Source organism: Nelumbo nucifera, chromosome 1 (genome assembly GCF_055504915.1).
Source record: "Nelumbo nucifera cultivar China Antique chromosome 1, China Antique-T2T, whole genome shotgun sequence".
In the NCBI taxonomy this organism is placed as follows: domain Eukaryota; kingdom Viridiplantae; phylum Streptophyta; class Magnoliopsida; order Proteales; family Nelumbonaceae; genus Nelumbo; species Nelumbo nucifera.
The window spans coordinates 135183897-135208708 of NC_142649.1; the positions used below are offsets into that span (position 1 = coordinate 135183897).

Genomic DNA, 24812 nt, shown 5'->3' on the forward strand with positions numbered 1-24812 from the left:
TATGTTTTAAAAAACTATATTTTTCAGGATCGGTATTGCACTGAACCGTTCCAGATTTGAAATCAAACAAAAAGGGAGATTTATACCTGATACGTATACCACAAACGCAAATCCCAAGGTGAAAGTTCACGCCCAAACCAATCTTAAAACCAGCCTCCACTGAAGATGGTGCAGTGTTTAGGTAAAGCTGATTCAGCAACACAGTTTTCAACAAAACTGCAATCCAATTGCTTGGATTGAACTGTGGAAGGTGAGCCTAAAATTCCTTTAAATTTTTCTTGCAAAAATCAATAGAAAACTTATCTCTATCAGTCCTTGAAAGCCTAGGTTGTGTTTCTTAGAAGACAAAAGAGAAAAATAGAGAACAAGAGAGAGCGAGTCTTATAGTCTAATTCACCCTCTTCTTCTTTTATCTACTTATAGAGCACAGAGCACTCTCCTAATCAAATTAGGAGTTTATCCAAGTCTAATTTGGATCTAGACTCTATTAAGAGATAAGGCTTATCATCTTAAGAGGATGGGTGCTTCATACCCATTTCCACACTCAGATTTGACCCAAAGTTAAATTGTCATGTAACTAGGGGTGGTGGATTTGAGCTGAGCGAAGCCGAATAGTACGAGGCTCGAGCTCAACTCGAGACTGTTCTACAAGGCTCGAGCTCGAGCTTGGTTTAAGCCAGAACCTTAAGCTTGAGCTTAACTCGAGTCAAAAATTCATAAGCTCGAGCTCAATTCGGCTCGAGCTCGATTTTGAGAAAATATATTTTATAAAAATAAAAAACTATATATAAAATATTTTTTATTTGATATTTAAAAAATTAAGAATTATAATATTTTTATTATATATATATATATATTCGAGCCAGCTTGCGAGTCTCATAAGCCAAGCTCTAGTAGGCTCAAGCTCGGCTTGTTTAATAATTGAGCCAATGAATTGGGCTCGAGCTCGATTGAAGCTGAGCCAAGCCAAACTCGAGTAACTCATGAAAAGTAACTCATTGCCACCCCTACATGTAACAGCTTACTTAATTTTATTAATTATGGACCTTAGGCCCATTTCATTCAAATGCTCACGATCCAAGATGTCGCATGGCCAACTTATGCCTGATTTGTATGGCATGGGACCCCATAATAAACTCACATAAGTCCACATGGGTTCAACCCAGCCTTTATGAAAAGGTTTAGCCGAATTTACTATTAAACGTAGTGAATCCCTAAGCATATCACTATGGGCTCAATATGGGCCCAACATTTACATTTAAATGATCTTTAAATCACCCATCCTATGAAGACTCAAAGTTAATAAACTTAAGTAAGATAAAACCTATCAGATAATCAGCCCTGTAATGGTCTCTTACACTTAACCTCTCAGCCCATAATGATCACAACACTGCTCAACAATGAATGACCTCTCCCTTGGCTGTAAGGTACAGTGTCACATTCTCTACTCGGATGGATCCCGGGAATTCAAACCTTTTGTAAAACCAAATTTCAAACATAGTTGAAATTTACTGCCAATAGTTTAGGTTTCCATCAGAGAGAGTGTAAATTCTATCATTTACTTTGTCCGATAAAGGGACCGATCCTATCATTATGATCACCCACATAGGTGAATTCTCATATTGCCCCAACATACCTAGGTTTTGACCATTGATGGATCTCACTGATTGGTATATAAAAAACAATCAAATCCAATACCTAGTGTAGTACCATAATCAAGTCTAGGGATTATGTGTAACTTTTCAGTTTTGCCCATCAATCTCCAAGGTCTAGGGCATAACTGAAAAATGGTCCAAATTTAGTGTTTCATCCAAACACACACTACATATGCTTTGGATCTAACCCTAGAAGCTAAGACAAGTTGTCATAATTTCTTTAACAATACATCAGTGTTAGTCTTGGCAAAATAAACTCTCCAAGTCTATCAATTGGTTGAAAACATTCTAAACTAACATGAGTATCACAAGTGTCCAGTTTAAAAGAGTAATTACACAGAAACATACTAATATCAACATGAAACAATAATGCACTTTTGTTCATTTAGAATAAATGTATTTGTATATCAATTTGATTGAAGCTAATGGCATACACTGTTTAACAGTTCTGTGATGAGATGACCCCTCACCTACTTTTCCTCTTCTAATATAGATATAAATCCAAGATTTCTCTTTAAGGAATTGAATCTGAATTTGAATGGAATATAAAATAGAAAACCACTTCTACCAAAAAAAATATATATATAAAAATTAAAAACCCACACTCCATAATACCAAAATCTAGAAAAAAAAAGATGCAGGTATCTCATAAGAATTTTCCATGAAAGAATTATCTCAGTTCCGTTGTTCATGACATTCTTCCCTTTCCTATTCCCTTGCTTTTTTAGATGGGGTGGTTATTTTGGGTGTTGGATGAAGAACGGCCAGTGTAGACAGCAAGGACTCCCCCATAGAGTGCAATCCAAACCGTGCATTCTGTAAGCTCTCATATACTTATCATGGGTTATGTTTCCAATGCATGGTTGGAAAAAAATCTGGGGTGTGCATTGAGGGTAGCTTCTGTCCATAACTCAAACCACAGATAATATGAACCTGAAAAATAGAAAAAGAAGAAGGCAGCATTTAATTCCTTACAGAAGGGACCAAAATGCAAAACCATACACTTTCCGTCATACCGTCAGCTCTCTCCTTATCCACCTGGACAAAAGATCAAAAACAACCTAAAAGGAAGATAAGATGACATGGAATTTTGTTTGCTACCTAAGCTTGTCAGAAACCTGTTGCCCTGTGTTTGAACTTTGAAGGACAGAAGAGTAGAACATGAAATCCAAAATAAAAGAAAAAGAAAGAATAGGATAGGAGGTACAAGTTAAACGGGGATACCGAGGAATTTAAGGAAATAGCTTAGGTGAATTTCAAAATGGAAAGATTGATAGGGGAGGACTGGAAGTATTAGGATTCTAGGAAGAAAATTGGGTAAAGTCAAATTCTACATGTGTTCATGTAGATTGAATTTTAGTGCAACTTGTTTGGATGGATGCTTCCATCTCTTTTTTTTCCCCTCTGACATGCTCCGTGACATCGATACGCTTCTTTTCGTGGTTTTTTTTTTTTCGCCAATTTATTCAGGAGAGTCGATTTAGGTCTTCACTACACTCTGAATTGGTCAGACCACTGATACACCCACTGTAGGGGCGTACTGGTGGGGTGTTGGAACGATACATATTAGTCAATATGTGTCGATATTTTGAACCTTGCTCCGTGTGGGCACTCACAAACAAGGATGAGATTGTTTGCATACCGGAAAAATTTAGGGAGAATGATGGTTCAGCTCAGGGTGAGAATTTATAGGCTCAAAGTACATTTGGGGTAGGTGCCAGCTTGGAATTAATACCAATTCGCAGGCAAGTATAAGTACATAAAATATAGGTTTTTTGACCTTTTGAATGTTTATAACTCTACAATGGAAATCAAAAATCTACATTGGGCCTATCCTTACTTCTCCAAAAAAACTTGTAACTAATCGATGGACATCATGAAAATGGTAAACAATCATGTGGATTGGGGGGTTTTGATTGGTCAAAGACTTTTGGGTATCATTGATTTTTCCAATAGGTTCACTATGATGCCGGAAAGAGATGATACCGGATATTTTTTTAAGTGAGCATCACTTATGGGAAAATAATAATCTTATAATTGTTGTGGGTTCTATTGATTCATACCTTATGACAAAGTATATTTCTCAGCCATTCATGTTTACTTCCCAGCGTAGATAAAAAATTGGTGAGGTAACAAACAGGGTAGATAAGGTAAGTACCCTCTCACTCCAATTACACAACAGTAGAAAGTTTGCAAATAAGGGGGTATTCTAAAATGTCTATATTTGTTTCTGAAATTGTCACATTAGTAGAGAACATAAATATGCTCTTGAACTGTATTTTCGTTTTGATAGCAAAAATAAGTTGGTTTTGTTTTAACTTTTAAAAAGTAATACATGTTTTTGAAACCATTAAGACTGATAGAAAACAAATTTTATAGTACAGAAATTAAATTATATAACTTGTGAAACATGATATTAAATAACCATAGGTAAACATATTCTTTAATAAAGAAAAAAACATCAAAAGACATGGTTTTAGTTTGAAAACAAAAATAACCAAGAACATGTTTTCTTTGTTTCAATTTTAAGAACCAATTCATTTTTTTTCTTTTTTGTTTTGTTTTTAGGAACTTGCAACAAGAAAAGTAATTCATCCATCTTAATGGTCTATACAGGCTCAGGGCATAACCTTCTCTATCAAGCTTCCATCTGTCTTAGAGCCCATTTGGGAGGGTCACTGAACCACATTGAAGAAGCTACTGAAACTAGCTTCACAAGAAAGTGAATTTAATAGCTCAATTAAAGTGTATTTTGATTTTCCAAGGTTTTACAAATAGATATTTACTTTTTTGTAAGTGAACTAGTAAGGGCCCTGTGACTTTTACAATTGGGGAAAGTGAAATTGATTCCAACTGAATCATTAATTCTGGGTTATGTATCGTTATATAAACTTATTGTGTTAATTTTTCTATTAACGTTTATTTTAATTTTTATCATGGTTAGATAAATTGGTATTAATTTTTATTATTCTAAATTGAATTTAAATGAATTTTGCTTTTTATTACTTTTTTCGTTAGATAGATTCATTTTGATTTTTACTAATTTTCATTAGACTTTGTTCATTTTCATTTATTTTAAATGGAACTTAAATATAAATACACCATACAAATAATTTCAAATTAAATGACTAATTTAAAACATCTAATAAAATATTACGCATACATACTAATACTTGTTCACTTGTTTACTATTGTATACTATTAATAATTAATTTTTTATTACTGGTACATATCTAATTTTTTATTAATTTAATATATTGACATGACATAGTTTAGGATCCAGAAAACATACTTCCCATCCTTGTCACCAATTTCTAAGCAACTCCCCATCCTTGACCTGGGTTCATTTTAATATCGGTGACATTATTGTAATTATACAAAATTAATTTCAGAATTTGTCAAATTTGTCTGAATGGGTTCCCTATTGGGTCCCCATCCTTAGGGTCCATTTGGTTCATAGTTGGAATCCGAATTGAAATCAAAATTCTTTGGAATTGGAATTGGAATGGTCTATTCACATAGTCAGTTTGATTCAGACAAGAATGAGAATGGGAATTAGAATCAACAGGAATGAAATTTCGTTCCCAAGGGAGGGACAGGGAATGATCATTCCCTCAAATGGAGGAATTCCATTCCGCAGGAATGGGAATGAAATTCCAATTCTGCCCAACCAAACAGTTGAAATCAGAATATTCCATTCCAAACCCCTATTCCCATGAACCAAACAGGGCCTTAATTCTTTTTTGTGAGAAAAATGAACCTCTATTCCCCAACAAGAGTCTTTGATATCACTCTTATAAATCAGTTGTGACCAACCTAACCCTGCAAATCAATCACTTTGGAAGTAGTGGATCTTAACTCCAAAACCACCTTCTTAACAATTTGAGGCATGGTTTTTAAAACTAACCTGGAGACAGAACCAGTCAGGGGTTTGGTTACTGGGTCCAAACGGACTCATTCTGACAAAAAAGTTAAAAATTAAAAAAATAATAAAAAATAAAAAACGGTCAAAACCATTCAAATGGTTAACCACCTAGGTCAGTGGTTTGCTGACCAAAATCAACGATTTTGGACAAATTTCTGGTTTTGGGGAAAACTGTTCCCGATTTTTCTGATCCGGTCCCATTTTGAAAACCATGATTTGAGGTTTCTTAAAGAAAATCACCTCATCGTTGTCTTCAGCTACCTCTTCATTGTGGTGGGAAATCGTGATACTGATATCAGGAGTGAAAAGCTTTTTTGCAATCAAAATCCTTGTGAGCAGTTCGGATCCTTGAAGCAGACTAGACACTTGATCTCACCACTGCTCTAGTGATGCTCTCTATCATTTTTCCATCTCTAATGAAGCTGAACTTCTAGTTGCTTATCAAAATTAGAGCCTCTGTTGTTAGAGCTAGTGCTTATGACGCTCTATATTTGCATTTCTTGGTTCCTAGGTATCTGGTTTCCTTTTCTAGAAACTTATCTTTCTTCCCAAATGTCTGATCTAATTCTTGAGCCTTTCTGATTCTCTCTACCGGTGGTCTTTGATCTCGACGGCACTGCGTCCATGCACTCTCTTCTCCGTCTTTCTTAGAAATTGAGTGCCCATTTGGCATATCTTTTTGGGAAGATCTTCTGGTAATTCTGACATGCAAAAGACGTATTGAACTTTTGTATGAAGATCTGAACAGCCCGAAGCACATTTTTCTGTGCGTCTTTCCGTATCTTTCCGCATGAGAATAAAACATGAAAGACGCAGAAAGATTCATTTGAAGCTTTCTAAAATCAGCCCGAAATGGGCTTCTTGCTCTTTTGGGCACTCAAGTCTTTTAGCGGCTAGATCTTTTGCGAGCCAAACAGGAATAGACCGAAAATCGGTCTTCCTGATTTATTAACAGCCAAAAGACTGCAAGGAAAGACATGCCAAAAAGGCCCTGAATAATTGTCTTTTGTTGAAAACAAATACCATCGTAAAGGGGTAATATTGAACTTTTTGAAAAAGTTTAATAGTATGTGAAGTCACATACAACAAAAATTTGACGGATTGTTTACGGAAGGGAGAATTTTGTCCGATAATGTCACGCCAAAGGGGAGGTCTTAATATTTAGAAAAAAATGAGGCGAGATTTAAGGCTGAAAAGTTTATGTAAAATCTTTGATGATAAAAATGAGGGGAGGTCTTAGTGTTTAGAAAAAAAATGAGAGGATGTCTCAGTCCATTGTTAACGGAACGATTGTATAATCTTTGATGGTAAAAATCTTTAATGTTTATGTGGATAATGTGTCCAAAGGCTGAAAATTTTTTTGGAAGAACACCATCATAAGTTAGTAGAATATCAACAACATCCATTCCCTGACGAAACCATTACTAAAGAGGGTTTCAATTTACAAACTGAAAAGAATTTTGAAGTTTCACAAAGATATAATTAGGGACGTTCTTTCTAGGTTTAGTTGTAACCAATTGGAGAAGAATGATGCAATGGAGGAAATTCTTTGATTGGTGGTAAATTCTTCGTGATAACAAATTCTTGATGATTAGCGTAAACTTCTTGATGATGTATCGGCCGCAAGTTCTTGATGAACTTTGTTGAATTCTTACATGTTAGATTTACACTTTTTTACTGAATTGAGTTGTTACTTTCGTAGGAATCATTTGGTTTGCAGGAATAGGGGTCTGGAATTAGAACCAGAATGGGCTATTCCGATTCCAACTATTTGGTTGGGCGGAATCAAAATTCCATTCCCATTTCTGTTGGAATGACATTTTTCCATTTGAGGGAATGACCATTCCCTGTCACTCCCTTGGGAATGAAATTCCATTCCTGCTGATTTTAATTCTCATTCCCATTCCTGTCTCAAACAAACAGACTATGGGAATGGACCATTCCGATTCCATTTCTGGAGGATTTTGATTTTGATTCCAACTACAAACCAAACAGACCCTTAAATTGTGAAAAGCTTTCTAGTGAATTGAATTGAATGTCTCAATGGGCCATTTTATTGAGCTTAATCCAAATTAGAAAGCCCAAAGGCCCCAAACAACATATATGCTTGCATAAATAATAAATAGTCATTTAATCTCCATAAATCATTGAATCATTGTAATTAGTATGCTATGCAAGTATTAATTCAGTTAGAACCAGAGTATTTTCAGAGTTTATTTTATTATATATTATAATATTAATATTAATATATTATATAAAATATTATATATATATAAGTATTCTTTAGTTTACAATTTACAGTTTGGTTTAGTTTCTAAAATTCAAATTACAGTTTTGCTTGGCAATCTGAACCATATAATGAACACCCCTAACTGTGACAATGATAATTTGTCATTTATCAAATCCTACCTACACTAGGGTTAGAGGGTTATGGGTTTGGGGAATGGTCCGATGGTCAATCTAAGGAGTAATTTATGTCAAAAATGATATTTTTCTTATTTTTAGAAAGAATAAAAAAATTATTAAAAAATAATTTGTTCTATATATTCCAAATGAGTTTCATGGTAAGAACTATAATATATCTCCATCAAAACTCTATCAAACTCATTGATCTAACACCAATTTGACATATCTTGTAATGAATTTTGAGTAGATTAAACATTCAAACATTGTTCGAAGTAATTTTGGTAAATGTATTGTCTGATATATACATGTTCTAGACTCCCTATATCATTGATTGTGATATAGTTCTTCATATAAACTATTAAAAATGCGCATTTTCTTATATATTTATACCTTATTCATGATTGTTTCAACCTTAAATTTATTATTATTAATGTATTTGTGCGGTTGATAAAAGATTCCCCAAGTATATCAAAGCTTATCTGTATTTTTCGACTATATTCATGCATATCCAAATTACTGAACCTTGATGGATCCATGCACATCTGTATTTGTAACAAATGTAGTAAATTGAACCATAGGCTGGCCTTGCTTCCTCCGAAAATAAATAACCACCGACCTTTCATCAAATGATAAAAGCATGTTTTGAGTAAGGGTTGTAATCTGTAATACTTTTTTTTTTTTTTGACCATTAACCATCCTCTAATTTAGAAACCTAGAAATGTCTCTCTTACAAATATGATAATCTGCCGACTCGAACCCAAATTGCGACAGTAAGTTTACGTAGTTGCAAATTATTTTTGGTTCACATAGGGAAATTAATTCATTTACTTCCCCAGTTTAACTGCTCCCACAATAAGGTGGAAGTGGGACATGGATTGCCTCCAAAATCACTCGAAACAAAAACATAGAAGAGGATCCCTGATTAATTAACAAAAACATCTAAATATAAATCATATATGATGTAACCGTTTCTGTTCACGTACTAATTTTTTTTTTTTTTTTTTTTGTGATGTACTAATTATTGGCCAAGTACTTTATCATTTGACCTGCTCCCAGGTGGCTTGACTCAGAGGATGATGGAGCTCCCTGGTAGCGAACTGCCTGGTGGTGAGCTACTTGGTAGCAAGCTCCCTGGTGGTGAGCTACTTGGTGACAAGCTCCCTGGTGGTGAGCTACTTTGATGAGCTGCTAGGTGCGCTGCCTTGGTGGCGAGCCTCCTAGTGTAGTGCAACCCGACTGCCCTCTGCATGAGATGATATGCTCCTCTTTGCTGACGGCAGGAGCTGAATGTCCCATCCTCCCTGCGAGAGATGATCTGCTAATCTTTGTGGACGGTAGGAACTGAGGGACCTACGAGAACTGAATCAGAGGACCCGGGGGTGTTTACCCAACGGAGCTACTCCGATGACTAAGTTAGCACTCCGATAGTAGAGAGTTTGAAGATGATATTAGAGAAATGAGAGATCTAAAGAGCAGGGATTACCTCCATTTTTTCTCTCCTCCCCCCTCTGGGGGCTCAGAGCTTTTATATAGTGGTGTCCTGACAGATCTGGCGCAACCGCCTCTCATTCTCTGCCGCAGCCGTTACTTGCCAGGGCTGAGCTGGTGAGGGCAGGTAACCGTTGCAGGGTACGGCCCTGTCAGACACGAGGCGTTGTCAGAGTTAGCAAGCATGACGCCGCCTGGCCAGAGACGTGGGTGCAGTCTCCAGATCTGGCAGGTACGATTGTGAGGTAGGAAATCTTCCTGCGATACGCCGAGCTACTCTGCAATGAGCTACCTTGCACCGAGCTACTTTTTACCGAGCTACTTTTCACCAAGCTACCAGTAATATGCCAAGGTGTTTCTATCCGAAGCAGGTCTTTGTGGCCTAATAGGAGGCGAGCTACCTGTAAGTGGCGAGCTGCCTATGCCGAACTGCCCGTAAGTGCCGAGCTACCCCTAAGTGAGGAGCTACCTATGCCGAGCTGCCCCTAAGTGGCGAGTTGCCTATGCCGAACTGCTTGTAAGTGCCGAGCTGCCCCTAAGTGGGGAACTATTTATGCCGAGCTTCCCCTAAGTGGCAAACTGCCTAATTGTCAAGAAGCTGCACTTAATTGGCATCAGGTGCCAGGTGTCATAATTTCACTGAAGGGCCAAATCCGCTCTCATCAATATATAATAAGCTCTCATCAATATATAATAATCAATGATCAAAAACTTAGATTCGTTGATAATGAATGTTCATCCATAGTAATCATGAAGATACGGAATATTCTTCAATTTTAGGTAAACTCATCATACATCAGAAACCTAATGCAACATGATCTTTACTAAAAATGTCTAAGATTGATTGACTTTATCATTACATTATCAGTAATAGAACGAATGAATCCCAGTAATTCCCTTAAAAGCATCGAGTGAGTCCAAAGCTGGCAAAAGGATTTTTCATGGAAAATATCAAGGAGGCCTGTATAAGAAAAAGAATGAAGATGATTTATAGGAAAGCTAGAAAAGTAGCAATTGAAAAAACCAAATTGAACGCTATAAATAGAAAAGAATAAAATCCTATCAAATAAAATAACTAAGAAAAACAAATTAAGATAAAAAAACTTTAAAAAATTACTCAAAAAATCACATTTCATGATACAACCAAGAAAGTTTCTTATATACACATTCAACATTTCTAGGCCACTAGTCTTATAGATAAATAGAGACAAGTAAATGCTGTATATCTTCCAATATGTACTGCAACAATAATATTTTACCACAAGGAATTATGGAGAAGTAAAAAAAAAGACGCAGTCCAGGTGATCAAAGAATACACTGGAAGTACATGAAATTTATATTGTACATGAATGTAAATCTGATTTTTCCTTTAAGATAATTAGCTAATTAAACTCTTTTGACCTATTTCATAAGCAGAGAATTTTCAGGGAAAAGACAAAAGCAAACATCAGTTTTTCTTTGTAATGTATGTGAAAGTTCTGGAGTTCTTTCAACTCATGTGGTTCAGAGCTATTCTAAAGGTAGAAAGAATCAAGTTTTAACAATTAAATAAATAAACAGTGTTAGACACTGTGGAACCATTTAAATGCAATTGAGAAGAAAAACATAATTCTAATTTTATGTGATGAGTTCATCAAATGCATATGAGTTCATCATATGCATCTCATCTCAGTCAAATATGTCCTTCATTGGATGGGTTACCTGGGATCCAACCATTGTCATGCTAGGATAAACCTACCAGCCATCTCATAGTGGCTACTTTCTTGGTGCATGTAACAATAGATGAGTTTGCAATATTTTTTTTTTGAAAGGAGGTACACTAAAATTTATTAAATCAGAACCAACTAGAATACCTCCAAGGAACCACCAGCCCCTGGCCAGACAAAAAAACAACACAACAAGATTACAAGTCCCACGAGCTTCTAGATCTCAGCAAAACTGCCTGTCTATGTTGCTGAAGGCCCTTAACAGCTGAGACCAAGGACACCACCTTCCCAAAAGAAAAGAATGAAGCTCCTTCACTTCCTTAGAGGTTTGGTGGAAAATCCTTCTATTTCTTTCAGCCCAAACAGTACTTATCACTGCAGCCGGAACAGAATCCCAGACACATCTCGCTAGCTTGGAGAGGCCTTGAATATTGCAACCTCACAAGAGGTCCAAAACAGTCCCAGGCATAACCCAAGCCACTCGCATTGCAGAAAGGTAGCGTCACTGTCACCAGATATGAGAGACAAAAGGACAGTGTATGAATAGATGACTAGCACCCTTAGATACATGTCCACAAAGAGTACACCACTAATCGTGAATCTGCAATCCCCTTCTTTTCAGGTTTGCCTTAGAAAGACACCTGTCCAGAGCCGCAGCCCACACCAAAGCACTGATCTTGGAAGGCAAGGTAGGGTTCCAGATCTCAGAGGCAGGGACTGGGCAAAAACTACAATCAGACAACTTGAGAGCAAAGGATTTGACAGAAAAAAAAAAGAAAAGCCCATCTAGAGACCATATCCAACGGCATTTCCCAAACATTCATAGTAATCAGCCACTAAATCATCTTGGCCCACGACTAGCTGAAAGCTGTGGGAAGAATCCAGAGCCATTTAGCCAGTAAAGCACTAAAGCCTGATTGCACACCTTTAACCTCCTAATCCCCAGACCCCCCTTTCTCCAGAGGAAAAAAAACCTGATCCCAGCTTACCAAGTGAACCTTTTTTTCCTCCTCCCACCCCATCCAAAGAAAATCCTTTTTTTTTTTTTATTAATACCTCCAAAGAAAATCCCCTACATATTTTCTAGTCTTTGGGCCACCTTCACAAGGATTGGAAACAGAGACAAAAAATAAAGAGGCGTTTGGCAAGTCTTTTTAGGAAGATCTTCCAAAAGCTCAAGACCTCAAAAGACTGATGATCTTTCATAGGTAGATTTTCAAAGACCAAATACCATTTGGTTGCAATTTTTTTAAGATCTTTTCAAAAGCTAGAAAGTCTGAAAGGCTGTTTGGCAAGCCTACTTGTTAGTCCCTCTTACATACATGTTAAGTGTTATGTGCAGGACCCAATAACACATTCAAACATGTAAATATTACTTGTGGGTTCCACTTACACATTTACCTACACAAAATATTAAAATGGGGCTCACTCATGCATTTCCTTATACAAGAAAACAATGTAATCCCTTATTTACACATTGACATATGCAGTTATCATCTATGGGCTCCACCCATGGACTCACCTATACAAAATAATCAATGTGGGACTCACATAGATCACTACATGACAAGTAATATTTTAATATATGCAATTAACTTAACATGAATACTTCTTTCTAACAAATAGTTCAACACAAACAATGCTGATTATGACCTTGAAAATGCTGGAGTGTTGGTTATGTCCTAAACGAAGAAATGGGTCTATAAATTAAGACCTCATCAAAACAATGTTGATAAAAGATCATACAGAAGAAAAATATTTAAAAAAGTTTCAGAAATAACCATTAACTAATTAATGACTAGAAGAAGAAAAGCAATAACAAGTTAATAACTAGAAGAAGATTCAAGAGTGCAGCCACTGGATATTGATGCTTTGCTACTCTAGGAAATATTTATCAGCACCAAAATATTTGTCATACACAAATGTCGTATTATATTTCTGTAAGTTAGCAAACTGATTCTATCTTATGCATTGTTTGTCTACATTGTTTGTTATACACAAATTTGCTGTCTATCCTTGTTGCCATGAAATGACGGATATGAAGGTTTGATTTCAATGTGAAGCCTTCATTTCCTTTTTATTCTTTTTATTTTTATTGTAAATAGTAAAGTGTTATCGATGAAAGCAAAAAGAAAAAAAAAATACGAGAAAGAATAGTTTTGAGAGAACATAGTAACATAAGCAAATAGTGTCTATTAGAAGGAGACTGTACAATGTCAGTGCAATTGATACATCTCTTAGTTTATTAAGTAAATTTTCAGCTTAGTTATTCTTTGATATTAAATTCAGTGGGAATCCTTCTTGAGAAGATCCATATTTCAAAAATGGATGAATGTTATTGTTCACCACGGTGTTTGACTTTAGAAAGAAGTAAAATTATGTTTGTTATTGAAATCTTAATTCCTGTGAATTGTACCACAAAAGAACTAAAATTCTGGCATTATATGTAGTTATTTTTTATGCTTCCATACCTTTTCTGATTCAGAAAACATCTATTGCAGAAGTCGCCTAACGAATTCACAGATTTCATTTTTCAAATTTGATGTAGTGGATAACTATTTGCCTCTTATTTAAATACCATGAACCGGTATTGTTACTGTAAAACAGAGAATCTTCTAGAGGAGGGACTCACACCTATTCCCCAGTTCATAATATATTCAGTACTGAATCAAAATCAACAGGCCAAGAATTAATGGATGCTAACTGTGCATCTGCATGCCCACCACTGTATATTCGATCAGAATCCCTCAATTCCCCAAGTCGACCACAAGGACCCAAGTTCCAAATCCAGAAGATAAGTCCAGATCCAGAACCAAGTAGTCCTGTTTCTTATGAATCTCACCCCCAACCATGTTCCAACGAAGAGTGTGGTCTCTTGGAACTTGATGATTGCTGCATACAGTCTAACTGGTAATAATCACTCATGCCTGGAGCTTTTCTGGAGGATGAATAAGGAGTGAAACCTACTTCAACTACTTTAACTAGCATCTTGATAGCTTGTTCCAAATCAGCTAAGCTACACAAGGGGAAATTTAAGGCCCGTTTGGCACGTCTTTCCGTGCAGTCTTTCGGCTGTTTACAAGTCGGACAGACTGATTTTCGGTCTATTTCCATTTGGCTCGCAGAAGACCTAAACGCCAAAAGCTGGAGCGCCGAAAAGACACAAAAAGCCCCTTTTGGGCTGATTTCGGAAAGCTCCAAATGAAGCTTTTCGCGTCTTCCGGGTTTTATTCTCGTGTGGAAAGACACGGAAAGACTACATCTGCCAAACGTGCTTCGGGCTGCTCAGATTTTCATGCAAAAGCTCAATGCGTCTTTTGACTGTCAGAGATACCAGAAGATCTTCCCAAAAAGACATGCCAAACGAGCCCTTATTCATGGTTGTATAACAAGAAATGAGATAAAAGCTGATATATTCATTTAGATCTCACTTGTTGATCTTTACTTCAAATGTGGAAGTGTTATTTCAGCTAAACATGTCTTCAAGGAGATGGCAAAGACACATATGGTCTCTTGGAATGTGATGATCTCAGGATATGTAAGAGATGCTGGTGTGAAACCAGATTCTGTTAAACATGTCTTTGAGGCCATTCGCATCTTCTTTGACATAAGAGATGCTGGTGTGAAACCAGATTCTGTTACATTCACTAGTATCTTACCTGCATATTCACAACTAGCAGCTCTAGAACAGGGAAAGGAGATCCACAAATATGTCAAGGAGAATGATTCTGAATCTGATGAGAATGTCATGGGTGCTCTCTTAGACATGTATGCAAAATGTGGCACTGCGGAAGAAACATGCCAAGTCTTTGATAGGCTACCAGTGAGAAACTTTGTCTCATGGACCTCCATGAATACAGCTTATGGGTCTCATGGGCAAGCCTTCAAGGCATTGGAGCTTTATAGTAGAATGCAGGATTCCAATGCAAAACCAGACAAAGTAACTTTCCTTGCAATAGTGTCTGCTTGTAGTCATGCAGGGCTGATTGATGAAAGGTGTTATTTTTTCAATCAAATGACAGCTAGCCATGGGATTAAACCTACATTGGAACATTACTTATACTTAATTGATCTTCTTGGACGTGCTGGTAGACTGCATGAATCTTATAGCATCATCCAAAACACACCAAGTATACAAACAAATGTTGATTTGTTAAGCACATTATTTTCTGCATACAACATGCATGGTGATCTAGAATTGGGGGAGAAAATTGCAAGATTGCTCATTGAGGAGGATCCTAATGACCCATCAACCTATGTCACTCTTTCCAACATGTATGATGCATTTATTGGAAAAAGGAATGAGGTACACAAGGTAAGGTTAAAGATGAAAGAGTTAGGATTGAAGAAAAGCCTAGGATGCAGCTGGATTGAGATTGATAAGACAATCCACCCTTTGTTTGTTGATGATAAATCACACCCAAGGGCAGATATGCTCTATGTATGTCTAGAAAATGAAAAGGATGAAATACCATTAGATTAGGAATCTGAGGGAACATGGATGAAGATGCACTTCTCCAGACCTGACACTTCTACATGATTGAATCTTGGATCAATTAGAAGTCTGAGTGGTGGCACACCATCATCTGCACTTTGTTTAGGTGTTAAGAGGTTTTTTATATTACTGTTTTTTGCTTCATCTGCAATCTCCCCATGAAAAATGCTGACCAAGTTAAAGTTGCAAATCTCCAAGTCTCCTACCAACTATATAGGTATAGGTCAGAGCTGAAAACAATTACTAAATAATTATAGAAATTGTACTGAGTCAATTGCTTGTAGATTTGTTTCTAATAGTCTGCATGCTTTTCATATGCTCTTGTGGTTTTTAATTCCATTTCTCAAGAAGAAGTGGATAATTTGTTTGTGGGTTGGTGAACAAAAACCATATCACAAGTTCACAATAAGGAGCCAAGGATTCTTTATGAAGTCAGCCTATCATCCCAACTGTCTTATTAGCAGTCTATTTTGATTAAGTAGTGAAGTTCAGTCATTTCACAATTGTTAGGTCTGTATCCAGTCCACCCCTTCCAAGACCAGCAATGGCTGGGTCAAACATTGGGTAATGGCCTTCATACATTTTGGTTGCATCATGATTCAGAATCAGTATCTTTCATGCTTTATGATTGCAAGTCTCCTTGGATTTATTAGTCTCATCTAGTCCTAGTACATCAGCATTGCTGGAGTAAACAATGAAGTTTGTTACATTCTTGGGTTAGGGTTCCTAAACTGAAAATAAATTTCAGTAAAAAAAAATGTGCTTAGTGGATCTTCCTAAACTCCTTCCCTTTATTGGCAAAAATGTGTTTCAAATCTGTTTCTTTAAACTTGACCTGTATTTGTTTTCAAAACTGGAAATTTAAGTACAAATGTCACTTTTAGATCTGTTTCTAAGCAATGAAGAACAAGTTCAGTAGCTAACTTCCTAGATTTCATGGTTCATCCCTAGATTCTACATGAATCAATTCTATCGGTTGGAAATTATTATTTCTGCTTTAGCTTACAAGCCAAGCTTGGCAGTGTTGGACATGATATTTGCCTGACTACATGGACATATACTTTGCAAGATCAAAATTTATAACTTATATATGTGTCCTTATGAAGCACTTTTGTATAATCTGTTAGGGTGGTGGTAAAATTTTTCCCAAGACTTTTGCCTGCTTCTGTGGCAGAGATTTGTTTTCCAAAGAAAACTAAAGGTGATGAAGAGGAAGAAAGAAAGGTTGGTTCTTTTAATAATTTGTTATATGGCACAACTTGTGGAAGCTCTTAAGAGAACAACAACTTCAACGAATTGCTCTGTACCAACCTGCCCTTCTACTTCTTCCACCAGTTGAGTAGTAAAGAACAACATAGCTAGTGGAAGTTGACTTGCTCTTCCAAATTTTGGTTCTAATTGGTCATTGCTTATGCCTTAGGTAATGCCTCTGGCAGAGATCAATGACAGGACCTGCATTCCCCCCTCCTCCAATAATCGCAATGGAGATCAATGACAGGGCAAGATGGTGCCAGCAACCTAACAGTGCCACAATCACAAGGAAGCCACAAACAAAATAGATCTCACCTCATTAAGGATCTCTTAGGACTGATACCAGTGAACCTCATTATTGATCCTAAGATCATATGTATAATTGTCTTTTCAGAGAAGGGGTTTCAATAAAATTTTACAAAGTTATTGAATTGTAATAAAAAAAAAAATTCAAAGAGAAAGGGAAGTTAATCAGCTATATATAATGAAATTAAGGACTATCTTTGACAAAAAACCAGTGATTTAGGACTCAGACCATATGCAAAACCATGTTGGTCACTGGGAAACAGATCGAATGGTCTGACTCTCCTATTTGACAGCTTGATTCATTCAATATAAAAAAAAATATGATAATATAAAATTAATATCATTTAAATCTAATTTGCATCAAATTAAAACTTAAAATATCAATGTCATACCGTATAACACTAACTCCTACTAATACATATTCAGAGTATCTTTCACCAAGTCTACACTTGACCTGAATGTAGACTAGACATACAAATATCAGATCATATTGGAGAGTAGAATAAAATCAATCTTACATCTTCCCAGTGTAGCAGAGGTTGGAGCTCCTTTCCTGTATTCTTAATCTATCTTTTGATCCTTATTGACAAAAGTCACTAATCTGCAAACCCCCACCCCAAGGTTCAAAGCATCGGAAACGCCAAGTGTATCGAAAAGGCAATTTTAAGAGACGTATCGGGATACACCTTGGATACATATGTGTATCGGAGAAAAATTAAGATACACATAGATATGCATGGAAACATAATAAATACTTTAATAAATCATAAAAATTACATCTATAACACTAAATATAACGCCTCAATGAGGTGTACATATATTAAATTAATATATTTTAATGGTTTTATGAAGAAACACATCGTAGTCAATTATAAAAGAGCTTGATACTTCCAGTTGCAGCTCTAGCCACTTCCCCCCAGAAGAGGGAGGAAGTCGTATTATTCAAACCAGGCATTCTTCAATTTGAAAGGATGGGATGATGGTCTGAAACAGGCCAGGGAAGGGCCACCTACTTCAGATCCGGGAAGAGATCCTCCCACCCTGGGGAAATTAAAAATATATCCAACTTCACCAAAATAGGATTTTCCTGATTATTTGTCTAGGTAAATTGAGCTCTCATTGAAGTTAAATCGGGCAAGGTTTAGCTGAACACTTTAGCTGTTCAAAGGGCTGTGGAACCAATGATAAGGCTCCATGCCAGGATTAAATACATGGGGCTCGCATCTTTTACAGTGGAGCCCATGAATTTATTATTGGCGTGGAACCTCATCTATGGTTCCACAGCCTGCTGAACAGCTAAAGCGTTCAGCACTTCAGCTAATCTGAATTCAGGTAAATCTATTAGCATAAATTGACTGATGAACTGCAAACAATTTCATCGCTCTCAACCTTCTGCTTCCCCCACTTCTCTCTTCAACAAATCTAACAACATTAAAGTTACTCCCTATCACCCACAGACAAACACAGGAACCTCTTGCCTTTGCTAAATCTTCCCAAAGCCTTGCTCTATGCTCATTTTCCGTCGGCACATAGACATTTGTGACTTGGGAAACCACTCCCCTTCGACCTCTAGTACCAAAAACACTAAAAACTTACTTAAGTGTGATGACAACAGCTTGCACTTCAAGCAATCTCACATGATCAGGAACCCCCTACCCTCCCTTGCACCAGCTTACTCACCCACCGCACTTGACCTTGGCCCTAGACAATTCTAACCACCAAACGATCAACCACCTCCAACTTTGACTCTTGGAATAGCACCACATCTGAATTCCACCAAAGAGTCAACCAACTTGGCCCCAGAGGCACCTTTCAAGCCGTTTAGGTGATTCTGGGAAACACTGAGGCGCTTAGAAGACGCCTAGGCAAAAAGAATGTTATAATATAAAGAACTAACTTTTAAATTAGTTCAGCATGTATATTAATTGAAAATTAGCAATTCTCTTTATTAAGAACATTAAATTTCCACTAAAAATCTGACAAATCATTACATCTAAAAGATAAAAAATCTTTTACATATATTAATTTCATTATTTTCAAAAATAATACTACTATAACAAGTATTTAATAGAGCTGAGGAGTTGGTTGTCTATTTCTAATGTTTTTAAAGATGTGTTTTGTTCAGGTTCTTTTTTGAGGGTGAATTTTTTTTGGGGGGCTTTAATGTGGATTTTGTACAGCCTCTTGTACAGAACTTTATACTGTTAAATAATCAATACAATACTTTACTGTACCTTTTCAAAAAAAAAAAGTATTTAACAGAGAAATTTCATATCAATAAGCAGCTAAAGAAGGTTATTTAACTTTATGGGGGTGTTTTTTTTCTGGATTTTGAGAGGGGGAAAGTTGGTCAATGGGATTTTGATTCCCATTGACCAAAAATCCCATGTTCTTTTTTCAGATCTATGTGGGAACCAGGGAAAGTTTATTTTCTTGGGTATCACTTACCCGGGTAAGTGATACCCATTTCCTAGGTGGATAAATAACTTTTCCACCTTGGAGGAAAGTTGCCAACACTTGAAAGGGACAAAAATGCCACTTGTAATAATGGATTTTTATGGATAAAATGGTCATTGCCTTATTTACATGGGAAATAAAAGAACATGGTAAATGCACTTACCCGGGTAAATCTTTCCTGGGAAACAATTACCTGGGTAAGTAACTTACTGAAATGGGACTATATGATAAATATTCAAGATGGAAAGTAAAAAAAAAAAAAAAAAAAAAACAAAACAAGGATGGAATTTCTGTTTTATTTAATTAGAGAGAAGAGAGAATAGAAAAAAAGAACCTCTTTATACTTCTATTCTTTTTTTCTTTCTTTTTCTCTCCTCAAAACCCTTTTATCTTTTAAATTTCAATAGTAAAACATTAAAACAAAGCATAAATAATAGATATAGCATATAATAAAATGTATTAACACACATACTAATAAGATACAACAATATAAATAATATTATATAAGGCACCTGCCTTGTCATTTTTGTCACCTAGGTGGGTGCTTAGTTGCCAAGGTGGGTGCCTAGTTGCTATAAGTCAAGGTGTTTGAGCAAGGTGCCCAGCCAAGGGCGCCTAGTCACCTAGGCGACACCTTGACAACTATGGCCTCATATACTTCTAACCATAGGCTTATTAGGTAGCCTTTTATATTGTTTAGTGATTTTCCTACATAACTAAATAACTAATGAATCTTCCACATGGAAAGTTAGTTTGGATCTCAAAAGGAAATTCTTGAATTCCTCTCATCATCCTAGGTCCATGGCAAATGTGTTTTGGATAAGTTGCCTTTTATGGCAACTTTTAAATTAGAAATTAAAATAATAGAGGGTTATTATTAATCAAACAAAACTCCATTCCAGGTTGGAATAGACCTGACATGGACTGAAGGATTCAATGCATGGCCAATCTAGATGATCCCGTCTGATGAATGCACTGGATTAATTGCATGAATCTTCCACATGGATAGAACAGCATAGGACCGTAGGTCATATAGGCAAGCTTCATGCCTCACCTGATCAGAAACCAGTTTGAGAGCTCACATCTGCTGCAACCATTGCAACCCCCAAAGAAACATGGGTGCACCAGCAGTGGAAATTAAATTGTTTCGACTTTGGAGCCAGGAATCTTCTACATGGCAAAATTGCTTGGACTTTGGAGCCCAATAGGACTCCTGTATTCACCCTATATGTTCGAAACAAATTTTGGTTCAACTTACCCTCCCACTTCCCAGGTGTTCAAAACAAGTCAATTTCATCAGAGCAAGTCCTGTATTAAAAATTAAAAGTTTAAACAGCTAACTGAACTGCCTAACTTTAATTCGAAAAAACTACCAACGCATGGTGGCATACAAGGATGATGTAAACTGAAGGATTAATAATGCCATTAATTCAGAGGGTCCCCTACTGGGATGGTTGCATTCACCACATCATTCATCAATGTTACAGAAATAAAATAGGTCATGTATTGGGGCTTCTTGGTGAATAATGCTTATTATGAGTTGAAGATGCTTATTTGGATCAGTTGCTTTGAAGAAGCCACTGAGAGAGGCTTGTACGGAGAGCAGTGTAAATAGCTGTATGATGGCCAAAACTGGCTTTTAAAATTTCTTTTACCAAGCATTTCTTATAGGCTTTCAGGGGGCGCCCCACCTTGCAAAGCTAAAAGCCGCAGAGTGAAAGCCCTCCCGAAGTTCATAACCAGTCTTTGGCTTATTACTCTCAAGTCTCACCCACAAATAAACAAACAGGGACAGCTGACTGCATAGTGGGCATTGAGCGAAGGCAATCTGGAGGTCCAGCACTTTCAGCGTAAAGACTAAAAGTTCTGAACGTTAACAAATGCAGATCTAAATATCAAGGGCTCCTTTGAAAATGAAACATCCGGCTCTAAAAGCTATTATAACAAGAAGCTCTATAGTCTATATACATCAATCACAAAACAAGAAGCTGATATCCAGAAGCATATTACGACAATGCAAATATATGCCTTAACTTCTAGGATCGGTAAACTGAATCAGTCATAACTAGTCAGAAACATGAATTCGCTGTAGTACATAACAATCAGAAGCAGAAAAACGAGGAAGAAAATCAATTACCTTGTTCCATCATCAGATCCAGAAGAAAATGCTAAAGAAAATTCGCACTCTCTCCCTGTATCTCGTGTTCTTTTCTGGTGAGATCAGAACCCGGCCATCTTAAAGAGGAAGAAACCCAGGAACCCGAAGAAAATGAAGAGGAACAGATAGTCAATAAAAATGAAGAACTTTGTAGATCCATGATTCTTCTTCTTCCTACTCTCCTCTAACAGTTCTAGTTTTGCCATTAAAATCTATATCTCAGATCCCAGATATCTAATGCGCTTTCGAAGATTCGGGCTTTCCTTCTCAGAACCCTTTATACGCAGAACGGCAGAATCGTAGATCTGGGCCCTCATTCATCCTGGTTTTTGTGGTTTTACTATACCTGCTTGACACACGACACGAGACAAGTAATGACGGCCCAGAACCTGGATTCTTCCTGTAATTCGTTGGGACCCACTTTTGATTGGGATCAGACGGTCCAAAATAAATCAAAATGGATTTCCAGCAACTGATCGCAGCCTCGTAGTCGCAGAGTTGTCCGTCCTCCTCTTAGTAAAGCTTTTGTGGTTGCATATCCTCTCCGTAATTTCCCGCCACTGCATCTCATGTTACTCATCTTCAATACCCTCCTAAACATTCGCCATTTGACCATCGCTCCTTCTCATGTTTCAAATTCAAACATACGCCCGACGTGTCCAGGTGGTAACCTCCATACTCGCTCAGTGGTAAATAATCTTCCTCCATTTGCCTCTGGTAGACCACCGTTAGTGGTTGAGGAACCACACCCAGCCACTTCGTTTTTTGTCGAGGGTCGTTCAAATCGGTATACAGTTCAAGAAGCAAAACAGCTGCATAGCTACATTGTTAAATTGGGTTCTTCTAATATCTATTTTATCAATTCTCTTATACATGTTTATGCTATTAACGGTGCTTTAGGAGATGCACGTAAATTGTTCGATGAAACACCTCATCGGGATGTTGTTTCTTGGACCACCTTGGTTGATGGGTACGCAAAATTTGGAAAGATGCATGATGCCAAAGAGTTATTTGACTCCATGCCAATGAGAAATGTAGTTTCTTGGAATGTTATGATTTCTGGATATGGAAAACAAGGGGATGTCGAGGCTGCAGTGGGGCAGTTTAATGAGATGCCTGAACGCGATATTGTCTCTTGGAATTCCTTGATTACTTCCTACACACGTAATGGTTTCTCTGAGAAGGCACTCGAGACCTTTATAGATGCACTAAATCAAACTGCGTTAATACCCAACAAAGTGACTTTTCTGAGCATCCTTCCGGCAATTGCAGATTTGGGTTGCGCATTACTGGGTAGATGTGTTCATTCCTTTATTCTCAAAGCAGGGATAGAGGTGGATGGTCTGTTGTCTTCAGCTCTCGTAGATATGTATTCGAAATGTGATTGCTTAGAGCAAGCTGTACATGTTTTTGAAAGTAACCCATCTCGAGCAAACGTGGCTTCTTGGAATCCCCTGTTCGCAGGATTGGTCCGAAAGAGCATATTTGAAGATGCCTTAGATTTATTTCGAACGATGCAGTCAGAGAACGTTGAACCTGATTATGTTACTATTGTGACAGTGCTTCCTGCAATCGCAGATTTGGGAGCTATTGGTCTTGGAAAATGGATTCACACGTATGCGAAAAGAAGAAAGATTGGGATGAATGCTACCCTTAATTCCGCACTCATAGACATGTATTCAAAATGTGGATGTATAGAGCTCGCTCAGCAAGTTTTCACTATGGCTGAAGATAAAACCGTTGAGTTATGGAATGCCATGATAGCTGGGCTGGCTATCAATGGCCGGGGAAAGGATGCCATAAAGCTATTTTCTCAAATGCAAGCAGAAAATTTAGAGTTCGATGACATTACACTTGCATCTGTCCTTAACGCTTGCAGCCATTCAGGCCTAATTGATGAAGGTCTTGGCTTTTATGCTGCCATGAAGGATGTATACGGGATGACACCAAAACTGCAACACTATGGTTGCATTGTTGATCTTCTTGGCCGAGCTGGACGACTGGAAGAAGCAAAGAAGGTAATATGCAGTGATATGGACATAAAACCTGATGATGTAATCTGGAAATCACTGCTTGGAGCCTGCAAAATACATGGTCATGTAGAGATTGGTGAGTTTGCAGCTCGCAAACTAATCGAAATTAACCCAAACGACAGTAGCACGTATGTCTTGATGTCAAGCATATATGATGCAGTAGGTCGGTCCAGGGATGCAGTCATGATCAGGAAGATGATGAACGATGGCAAAGTAAGGAAAGAACCTGGTTTCAGTTTCATTGAGTTGGGGGGCACAGTTCATGAGTTCCTTGTAGGAGATAGATCACATCCAAGGATGGAAGAGATCCATAACATGTTAAATGAAATTGCTGACAAGCTGAAGTCAATGGGATATGTGCCCCAGAAAAAGCTGGTGCTGTTCGACATGGATGATGAAGAGAAGGAAGTGGCAATTTATCACCACAGTGAAAAATTGGCCATTGCATTTGGTCTTATTAACAGTTTACATGGAACTCCTCTTCATGTGGTTAAGAACCTTCGTATGTGCAGTGACTGTCATGTTTTCATGAAAATGGTATCCAAGATATATAATCGTGAAATTGTTGTTAGAGATCAGCGCCGGTTTCATCATTTTAGGAGTGGAAGGTGTTCATGCATGGATTATTGGTAATGAGGTGATCAATCTTTCCTTGTGCTCTGATATCTTCCAACAAACGACCATATACCATTGCATTTGATCCTTTTCTTTTGAATGTTATTTCAAATTTTAGTAAAAAATGTTACTGGAAATTAAATTCATTTGCTGTACATACTACCGAATGGCCTAAGGACATGGGAGCAGACGCACGGTGGTTCACCCAATTGGCAGTTAAGTGATTGGATGCTGGGGTAAAGATGAAAAGAACTTTAGAAAATAGTCAAAATACATTTAAGCTGGAGAACTAATACTTTCAAAGTTGTATCACGTTC

General features: G+C 37.1%; 1 long non-coding RNA gene and 2 pseudogenes across 3 annotated transcripts; 2 read left to right on the plus strand and 1 right to left on the minus strand.

Moving 5' to 3' along the window:
• Positions 1-8891: 8891 nt before the first annotated feature.
• Positions 8892-22148, minus strand: LOC104612556 (uncharacterized). The gene is made up of 3 exons (XR_737825.3): positions 21827-22148; positions 9470-10435; positions 8892-9382 (listed from the first exon to the last, which is right to left on the minus strand). It is a non-coding gene; the product is annotated as an uncharacterized LOC104612556 (long non-coding RNA).
• On the plus strand, positions 12444-15797 carry LOC104612613 (pentatricopeptide repeat-containing protein At5g27110 pseudogene; annotated as a pseudogene). The gene has a single exon (XR_016080208.1). The product of XR_016080208.1 is annotated as a pentatricopeptide repeat-containing protein At5g27110 pseudogene (transcript).
• Positions 22149-22267: 119 nt separating the features above from the next.
• On the plus strand, positions 22268-24661 carry LOC104612555 (pentatricopeptide repeat-containing protein At1g08070, chloroplastic pseudogene; annotated as a pseudogene). Its single transcript, XR_016080207.1, has one exon. The product of XR_016080207.1 is annotated as a pentatricopeptide repeat-containing protein At1g08070, chloroplastic pseudogene (transcript).
• The last annotated feature ends 151 nt before the right edge of the window (positions 24662-24812 follow it).